The sequence below is a fragment of the Puma concolor genome, chromosome B4, assembly GCF_028749965.1.
Source record: "Puma concolor isolate L17-30 chromosome B4, mPumCon1.1.hap2, whole genome shotgun sequence".
NCBI lineage: Eukaryota > Metazoa > Chordata > Mammalia > Carnivora > Felidae > Puma > Puma concolor.
The window spans coordinates 115,013,064-115,023,542 of record NC_141673.1 but is presented as its reverse complement, the minus strand read 5'-3'; the positions used below and the strand labels follow the sequence as shown (position 1 = coordinate 115,023,542).

The window sequence follows — 10,479 nt, the reverse complement described above, 5'->3', positions numbered from 1 at the left end:
CTTCCCTAGTGCTTCCTGTCTCATCAGTTACCCCACCAGTGGCCCTGCACTCTGGACAGTGGCAGTTGATTTCACCAGTAGTTGGCTCTAGTTTCTGTTTGCCCACGCCCCATCATCCCTCCCTTCAGAACTATGAGCGGAGCCCTTGTGGGGTGCCCTCCCTGAGGTTTGTGTCCCAATTCTGCTGCCCCTCCCCCAAGCTTCTAGGTTCTGATTACCTTGACCCCTTCTCTTTGTTCCTCCAGCCCTAGGGGTAGTAGCTGCTTCTTGCACTGACCATGTCTGTTTTATTTCAGAGTCTCCTTTATGTGTCTTCAGTGCTCCAATACCTGTTTACCTAGTTTCTTATATTAATCCTTTGGGCTAAGTCATTAGTGTTGTTTCGACTTTCCTGACCAGTTAGAAAAGTCAGGAAATATAGTTGTATGTATACTGAATGAAACCATATGAAATTATGTAAAAACAAACATATAGGGAACATTATTGGAAATTTACCAAAATCCTAATGGTGGTTGTATTAGAGAGTTAGTCTTAGGAGTGATTTTTTTTTTTCTCCCTTCATCCCTGTTTTCTGGATTTCTTGGTAATGTAGTTACATTACTTTCATAGTAAAAGTATACATTTATATGTAAAAGAGGATTTCATTCCCAGTGAAAGAAAATGTAGCCTGAAGAGAGCTTGGCCTATAAAACCAGATGAATTATAATCTGAGTAATGGAAAGTGATTGCAAATGTGACCCCGATTCCACTGGGGTATCTTTTGAAAAAGAGGAGCAGTACGGGAAGACTAGAGTGAAGTCAGTGATATCACAGCTGTCTGAGAAGGGACAATGGTATATAATTCCTAAATAACAAAATGAGAAGGTTGATGTGACTCTCTAGCAAATTCTACAGCAGCCTACCACACAGAGGACTCAACACTGGGAGGAAGCCTGGATTTACAGAGATCAGATGATGCCAAATTCACTTCATTCCCTTCTTTGTTGATCCTGTATTTATTTATTTAGCTATTCATTCATTTGTAAACATTTATTACATACCTACTATGTTCTAGGAACTGTCTTGGCAATGAAGAGAGAAAGATTACCTACTAGAGAGACAGACAGGTATGTGACATTTAGATGCTGTTGACATATAGCCTAGGAAACAGATCAGTCTAATTTAAGCTTTTAATTTTGTCCAATAACATGCAAAACAGACATCTGTACTTCATACCTGAGCCTCACGCAGCCCTTTCTCCCACCCCCACTTCTGCAGGGGGGATTAGGTTACAGGGACTGGGGATGACTAGGGAGAGCGGTTGGGATACGGCAGAGATTGGCATGGGTGGGAGTAAGGGAAGGTTCAGGGGTGGGGTAGGGTTAGGCACCATCTGGCAGGCAAAACACATAAAACCAGGCGGCATATGTTTTTCACACTTGCTCATCACAGCAGGGGCCATCAATCATTCTAAATAAGATGTCTGCTCGTTCTCTTGATTTCACATGAATCTTGAATGGTCCACATATCAGATTCTCTTAATTCTCCCTTAAAGTTGCAGTGGTCAAATTCATTTACTCTCCAGTAATTAACAGATTTTGCTGTTTAGTAATGGGACTCACTCCACTTTCAATAAGGACATTCTTGCCTTTTTGGTTTTCTTTCTGATTTGGTTGTCCTCGTTGATTTAGTGTACATAGGACCTCAGAGTAGGGGGATATTTTGTCCATACTATGATCCTCTATTCTCAGCTCTACACTAAAAAATTACTAGCTTTTTTTTTTTTTTGTACTCTCTGTTGTATGCATACATCTTAGCTAATACTCTAAAACTCCATTATAATGATGGTTGAGAGGGAAAGGTTAAAACTTCTTAGAGGATAAGCCATATACAGAATTTCATCTCTCTTTATTATTTTTCCCTCCAATGATAAAAAAATCATACCCATAAAAATTACAAGCCATACGGAAATGAATGAAGTGGATGGTGAATGTTTCCCACCATTAGCAGTAGAGGGTGTGGGAGAGGGAATAAGGCAGAAAGTTTGGCTGAGCATGACACTTGGTAATTCATAGTGATTTTACTTTTTTGCAATGGCTAAATTGATAGGGCTACATCAAAATACTCTTCTCTAAGGCAGGCAAGATTCCCAAGCAAATCTTGGTAATAAAATGTGGTAGACTCCAGTGGAAGATCAAGAAGAAAGCGGTGAGCATCAGGGCAGAGTGACAGAGGAGAATGGGGTGGGTGTAAAGCTGAAGGTTGAGGCTAAATCATGGCTCCTTAGCATTAAACAACAAAACAACAACTAATTCACTTATACCCACACTGTATTTCAAAACATATAATGTGACCTATTAAAATGTGTGCAGTACAAGAAGAGAATGTAAAAATGAGTAAGTTGTGAGCATGGGGCAAAAGGATTAGGGTAGGTAGGAAAAATAAGATTAACCCATGAGTAACGTTGATCCAAAACAAATATGTGTTCAAGTAATATACATAAATATTTATAGGCGTTCCTGTGCATTTGCCAAAAAATAGACTACAAGTCCAGTTCCAAGTTTCAGGCACACATTTACAAAAACAGAGAACTCAGATCACATCATCAATTACTTAATTAATTTTCTTAATTATTTAATTAGTTAAATACACAAACCAATTGCCCAAGTAAAGCACAACTCCTCCCGGGATTGATACTTGAGGGAATTTTTTCCCCCATGGGTCTTCAAAAAGAAGGCCCTGAGTAATATGTGATAAGTCTCCCACTGCCTTTGAAAGTGAAAAAGGCAATGAGTGTTGTGAAGATGTTTCTTCTATCAGCTGTCAAGAGGGCTGCATCCACCCTTCTGGTCCCACAACCACGTTCACACCAAGACTGTCACCCCTTGAGCTGCTACCAATGCCAGTCAGTGACTGAGCACAGCAGAGAGGGGAGTTACTGTGATAGCCAGGGATCCTGCTCGCATGGAGTTTCCATTGTAGTGGCAAAAGGCAGTCTATAAACAAGAGGACAAACATGTAACTGAAGTGGTTTTCATATGGTAATTAATACTCTGAAGGAAACAAAACAGAGCGAGGTGATGAAGAAGAATGAGGGAAGACTACTTTAGATCAAGCAGTCAAGGGTGGCCTCATTTATTAAGCATGTAGCTAAATGTTGGAGGCCCGTGTGACGGAGTCATGGGGGACAAGGGGTTGGGTGTTCAAGGACTGAACGGGTTCGTGTGTGCCTACTGGAGAGAGCTCAGAACAGTTGGAAGGGCTCACATCAGCACTGTAGGCAGGGGTGAGGCAGGGGTTTCTGGGAAGGAGCTCAGATTTTATGCTAAGTGTGACAGGTAAATTAAAGGACTATTTCTAATTTTAGGGGCCTTACAGACCTCCTAAAACATATACATAGGATATAAAATCAAATTTTAAATGGAAATGCCTATGTGTTAGGCAATTTTCCATAAATATCATCCCTCTTTTTAACAAATAAAGTTTACTACTTTTGAAAACATGCAACATCTTTACTGCAAATAAAAGCGTTAAATATACAGAAAAATACAAAGAAGGTAAAATCATCTTAAATTGCACTACTTAGAAGAGACTATTGATAATATTGGATAAACATCCTCATGTTATTATTTAACATCCCTCAAGTTAATTTCATATTAATATAAATACATGTACGTGTATACTTGTATATATACTACATACATTTATCGCTAGACATTTTGTCACTCCTCAACATGTTTTGGACATATAAGATATTTAATTGATTCTAAAATGCCTTATTTTTATTAATTCTTTTTAATGTTTATTTATTTTTGAGAGACAGAGAGAGAGACAGAGTGCAAGTGGGAGAAGGGTAGAGAGAGAGGGAGACATAGAATCTGAAGCAGGCTCCAGGTTCTGAGCTGTCAGCACACAGCCCAACAAGGGGCTCGAATTCACAAACTGTGAGATCATGACCTGAGCCAAAGTCAGACACTTAACCAGCTGAGCCGCCCAGGCACCCCTCTTAAACACTTTTTTTAAAAAACAATTTGCACCCCTGGAATGGGGCTGCATCTGAACAAATCGTGATGCCTGGCCAGGCAGCCGTTGTAGACACATTCACAAAACCATCAAAACATTCGGAATGGGTGTTAATGGATTAGGAGAAAATTCATGAGCAAGAGGTGAGTTTTCTTTTAACTGTTGGGAGCAACATCATTGAGGGAGGAGTGTGGGAGTTTTGTTGGAAGTAAATATGAAGTGGTTTATCAATATTCCTCAAGCTCAAGTCCAAAATTGGCCAATTCTATGTAACTGCAAAGCCAACTGAGGACCCCAATGCCTTTCTCTCTTTCGTGCATTCTTAAGAAACTCAGCATCCAGACAGTCTTGATGGCTTCAAAACATACATGGACATTGACACGTCTGAGTTAATAAGCATTGAGAAGAGTTGGACTCTAAATATGAAGATGTTCCAGAAACATATTAATTTATCATGCTTATATATTTTTTTCAGGAATGCATTAAGAGTAATGTATAAAAATACGCCAAAGTGTAAAGGAGCTAATAAGTATAAAGTAAAAATTCTAGATAACAGGAGAGCACTGTCTTTTAATTGACAGCACTTATTTTTCTTAGTATCATAAAATAATGATGCATTTTGAAAATGATGGTATCTCAGATTTGATGAAATACAGTAGACTCTCCTTCTTCCATTTTAAGGTTGTTTCCTATTCCGCTGGGTGTTATATTCCATAATTGATGGGACCAGCCCTCTATTAATGGACATTTGGGTCACTCCAATTTTTCACCATGATAAACAATGCTGCAGCAAATATTCTTGTGCATACATCTTTCACACTTGCATGATTTTCTCTTTAGGGCAATAAACCAAAATTTTGATAAGTGTCAAGTAGCAGGGATATTAAAATGATACACCCTGACTGGTTGTGCCTGAGGTGCCAGGGAAGAGCAGACCCAGAACCTGAAGAGTCAGCGAGCTGTGGCAGGGGGCGGTTATCGCTTGTGAAAACCCAGGATGTGGACCAGGGCTTGCCCTGCCTGGAAGCCAGTCCGCTTCTTTTTGGAGCAGACTAGAGGGGGAAACTGCGGGCAGGAAAAAACTGCCTGGCCATTCATTCATTGCTACTCTGTGCCAGCTATTGTGACAAATGCTAAGTGACGAGACAGAAATGTTCCCTGCCCTGTGAGAGATGACTATACCGTGTAAGCCATGCTAAGAACTTTGAATTTGATCCTCCAAAGTATTTTGTTTGTTTGTTTGTTTTTAATCCCCAAATCCTTAAAAGACTTGAGGAAGAGAAATGTCACAATCAGATTGATTTAGTTTCTCTGAATCAAAATGCTTGACATTTGATATAGTTGAACAGGTGGCAGGAACGGGAGCCCACCATTGGGACCCATCTGTCTGAAGGCAGGGAATCTTCCTGGAGCTTTTGAACCAACTGTACTATATGGGGAAATGTTGCTGAGAACTTCAGAAAACAGAGGTGGGAGGTGAGGAGCTCCTTCTCTTTCACAATCCATCACGTTTGAGTGCAGCTGATCTGGATTTGGAAAGCTTGAAAAAGAAGCCTTCCAGATGGCACGCAGGACTGAGCCGCCGTGGCATTCCTTATATGTACTCCTTGGTTAACTTGGCCCTACCACCTCTTGTCCCTGCCTCTGTCTACACTGTTCTTCTTACTTGGGCAACTCTTCTTCCTCTTGGTCTGGCTAACTCAGGCTGATCTTGGAGTCTCAGGTATAATGCCATTTACTCCAAGAAACCACCTCCTAGGCTAGGCCAGGGGCTGGTACTATGTCTCTCTTGGCACAGTATGACCTCTATCACTGTTTACATAGCACACTTTAGAAAACTTGCCTCGAGGGCTGCCACCTCTGTAGTTGGACAGGTCATGCCTTGCAGTGGGGCACCCTTTATACTGTACTCTATGTGACAAATGTCCCCTGAAGTTGTCCAGTGCATACTCTGTGTGGCTGTACGTGTCTGCCCTGATTGCTTATTTTACTATAAGTCTTCCCCATTAGATTGTCAACTCCGGAAAGTCCTGGACCATGTCTTCTTGCTCGTGATTTTATTCCCCCCCCCCCCCCCCCAGCTAGTAACTATTAGTACTTAAGGTTTTCTTTTTTTTTCTTTTTTCTTTCTTTCTTTCTTTTGAGGGGGGAGAGAAGAGAGGAAGAGAGAAAGAGGAAGAGAGAGAAACCCAAGCAGGCTCCACACTGTCAGCGCACATCTTGATGCAGGGCTTGATCCCATGAACTGTGAGATCATGACCTGAGCTGAAATCAAGAGTCATGTGCTTAACCAACTGAGCCACTCAGGAGCCCCTATTTATTTATTTATTTATTTATTTGAGAGAGAGAGAGAGAGAAAGAGAGACAGAATCTTAAGCAGGCTCCACGCTCAGCACAAAGCCAGATACAGTTCAATCCCATGACCGTGGGATCATGACCTGAGCCAAAACCAAGAGTCTGACGCTCAACTGACTGAGCCACCCATGTGCCCCAGTACTTAATGTTTTCTAATGAAAATAACAAATCTATCCTTGTTAATGCATACAACCTTCCCATTTGGATTTATCATACCTAATTTTTTCCAAGGCATTGTGTTTGTAATTAGACCTAAATTGGTAAGATCCTCACCGGTGTCTTTCCATTTTTGTTTTATATCCTGCTTGCATTAACATGATCAGAATGTTTCCTTCCCTATTACTTAATAACTTTTATCAAAATACTCACTGGAAGGGCAAGGCTCACAATTGCACAAACATGAGCTAAGACCAGTTTTAAGGACTCAGCAATCCACTGAGAGAGGGTGAAAGGAGAAACTTCTCCCATAAGGGAGCTGACAGCCAGTCTAATGGAAAAAGTTCCACCCAACAACATAGGCCTCCCCCTCAGTGGCCCCCTGCCCTCCCCACCTACAAGAGAGTCTGGCAAATGAAATCTTTCTTTGGGCACGTTGCTGGTGATAAGCAAGAATAGACACTGAACAGGCAACCAGCGCTCATGACACAAACTCTAAAAGAAGTTTCTGTCAAATGCTGAAATTAAGGCAATTAAACACTTTCTACTCATCCAGCTCAGAATACCTACCTATAAAATAAAAGCTAGTCTGAGGGCTGGGTATCTATTGTGCTGGCCACTAGGGTTGAATAAAAGCAAATCATGCCTACACCTATTTTCCCAGAGGTCCGGCATATACATAATTTTGGAGAAAATTTCCATCTTGGTGAACACAACTATCTTGGAAACAGTGACACCAAAGGAGAAACTCCCCACTTCCCTCGTTGCTTCAGGAAGGACCCAGTTCCAGCTTTAGCAGTTATTCCCCAGAGATCCTTAAAGGCAAATGATATATGGGAACAGAAAAGATAATGTGCCCCGTTAAAAGGACAAGGTAAGAATTCAGAAAAATCCTGTCCTGCTTCCTCCTGTAACTCAAGCAAGCTACTTTCATAGTTAAAGCAAACTCCACTGTCACTCTCTTCCCCACTAAAAAAGTCCTGTATATGGAACACCCAGGAAGAGAAGGAGAAGAAGATGTGTTAAAAGAAACTTCCAAACATTGGTTTGGAGAAAGTGGCAAGATGCTCAATGGGTTAGATGGCACCTGGAAATATGGAACTATGATTTGCTGACTGAAAATGGATTTGTTGGCTAACAGCTAGAGGAGGAGTACGGAAACACAACAAATTCTTGGAGGGTTTCTTTCATGACTGGTCACTTTCCTGGCTATATAAAATAAACAGAATCAAACCCTTTGTAGTCAACCCATGTCTTCAAGAACTCAATCAATGAATAATGAAAAGTGTCTATACATTTGAAAGGTAAGAGGAATAATATGCAACTAAGAAACACACAACGAAAATGATCTGAAATGATAAATCTTTGGCAGAAAACATGCTAAAGAAGTGTGTAAAGGGGCGCCTGGGTGGCTCAGTCGGTTAAGCGGCCGACTTCGGCTCAGGTCATGATCTCGCGGTCCGTGAGTTCGAGCCCCGCGTCGGGCTCTGTGCTGACAGCTCAGAGCCTGGAGCCTATTGCAGATTCTGTGTCTCCCTCTCTCTCTGACCCTCCCCCGTTCATGCTCTATCTTTCTCTGTCTCAAAAATAAATAAACGTTAAAAAAAAAATTAAAAAAAAAAGAAGTGTGTAAATATGTCATTATTTGCCGTATAATTGAGGAATGTTTTCTTCTATCTGAAATTAAATTTTGCAATTTAAAACGATCTGATGAAAAGGCTATTTATTCAATAAGAAAGCTATTTCTTTACAACATTAATCATCTTAAACTCATGGTCTCTCCAGGGGGATAACCCCACTTTGCTTTTCCATTGATATTACCTTTAATAGGAAATAAATGACTATGCTAGAGTTGTATCCTCACTGATACTGTTAGATGGAACTTAGGAATATGACAGACTTTATGACTTCCCCATGGGCGTCATAATCACCAAACAATGGCATTTTCTTTGAGTGCGATGAAAACTACATTAATGAAAATAATCAGGCTGCAGTGTACCTCAGTGCTGATGGAATTCAAGGAAAAAGACTCATTTGTGAGTTGCTTACATAATTGGAAGATTCTGACTGATAGTCACTACCATAATGATGACAGACTTAATTTCCAGAATTTCACATAACAATTGTAACATGTTGAGAAAAATGAATAATCCTTACTCTTTTAGACACCCAGATATGCATTAAGTATTTTTAATAATACTCTGAAATCTAACACTATTTGAAGTTATCGATTGAGTCTTTGCTCTGGCAAAAACTGTGTCATCAGAGGAATTCTTTATGCATCTTTGCGCATAGTGAAATACACATTTGCTACATATTTCAGTATTTTCCCTTTCCTCCCATGACAGAGATGGCACACAGATGGCACCAGGACCTTGTCCTTCCATGGCAGACATCACTAATCCATCTCGCACACACGTTTGCTGAGCCCAGACCAGCTTACTCAGGATGCCACTTCTGTGAACTGCCCAGTTCGTGCTCGGATGAAACCCATTTGTGATTCCTATCCCAGAAAGTAGCTCTACATACCTGGTGTAAAAAACTAGCTAAGTTCCATATATGCAACTCTATACGAAATCCTTTTTTATTACTATCAAGAATAGGTTTCTCCACAGGCTATTGTGAAATCAGATGTGATGTAGACATAACTAAAACACCATCAATCTTTTAGGTTCACACATGTAGAAGATAAAAGATGATTAAAGCAACAGTCAGTCTACTAATTTAAAGTCTGGGTGATACTTTTTATAAATATATTTTTATATGACGGGGCAAACCTGTAAGTACAATAAGTTATTGATCAGTAAAATATTATTATCTGGGAGACTGATTACACTTCAACACTGCCCTTTTGCCACAGTGGTAGCTACCACAGCATCCAACACCTTCAAAGATTACCTAGGAAGTTTTCTTTATGTTCACACAAAACGTGAAATGATTTTGTTAATAAGGTAAGTCCAATCAGCAAAAACAGCTTCCGGTGCCATGCTTTGTAACGCCTTTGTCCTCAAGTCCATTCTCAAGCAGTCTTCCCCTGAAAGGGTAAGGTCCAGCTCTTAACATCCATCAGCCACAGTTGCCATGATCGTTATTTCTTTCCATCAAAATAGTTGAATCGAAAGACCAAGGTTACTGAAAGCTTACTCAGGCGGCAGGGAAATAAACCCAAATATGACAGGAAGATTTCTCAGCTGCTTCTCCCATCCTTCACCTGGGGGCCATTTGCTTCTCGTGATGTGAAAGAAGCTGGCAGGCAGGAGCCCTGCACAGCTGCCTGCTCCACCCGGCCTGCCAGGGGCAACCTGCCGTCTACCGTCCCACTGTGTCTTTTTCTCCTCACGATCTCTTCTCTCTTGAATCCCAGGAAGCAACGACATGGACAAGGGAGACATGTGTAAGCTTCAGAAAAGGACTTGTGTAAAACAGAAAGGCAAAAATCTATCATATCTATTGTACATGCTGGATATAAGCCGGCTCTTTAAGGTGAAAACAAAACACAAGACACCTGGGTAGCTCAGTTGGTTAAGCTTCCGACTCTTGATATCGGCTCCGGTCTTGATCTCACGGTTCTTGAGTTGGAGCCTTTCATGGGGCTCTGCGCTGACAGTGTGGAGCCTGCTTGGGAGTCTCTCTTTCTCTCCTTCTCTCTCTGCCCCTCTCTTGTTCGCTCTCTCTGTCTCTCAAAATAAATAAGTGAACTAAAGAAAAAACATTTAATTTAAAAAAAAGGTGAAAACAAAACACAAAGCTTCTTTCCAATTGCAGTCAAGTTGGGAGCTAATTCAAGTCGCTGAATTCTCTGCCTTTTCTACTACAGGAGCATAAAATCAACTCAGGGCAGAGGACCCTCCCTGCCCGCTGTCCCAGGTGTGTCACAAAACCAGCTGTCAGGCCAAGCTGATGGGAGGGTCAGCCCACCCACTCGCACTGGTGGGGGATTTAGCAGGATGTGGCATGCTTTCATAC

The 10,479-nt window shown here is 41.1% G+C and overlaps 1 long non-coding RNA gene across 3 annotated transcripts in view; it reads right to left on the bottom strand.

The window, feature by feature from the left end:
- Positions 1-8,687: 8,687 nt before the first annotated feature.
- LOC147579436 (uncharacterized) overlaps positions 8,688-10,479 on the bottom strand; it is a 33,860-nt gene continuing 32,068 nt past the window's right edge. For all 3 annotated transcript variants that reach the window (XR_015253941.1, XR_015253942.1, XR_015253943.1), the window contains one exon: positions 8,688-10,211. This is a non-coding gene — a long non-coding RNA (uncharacterized LOC147579436). The remainder of the gene's footprint in view (positions 10,212-10,479) is intronic.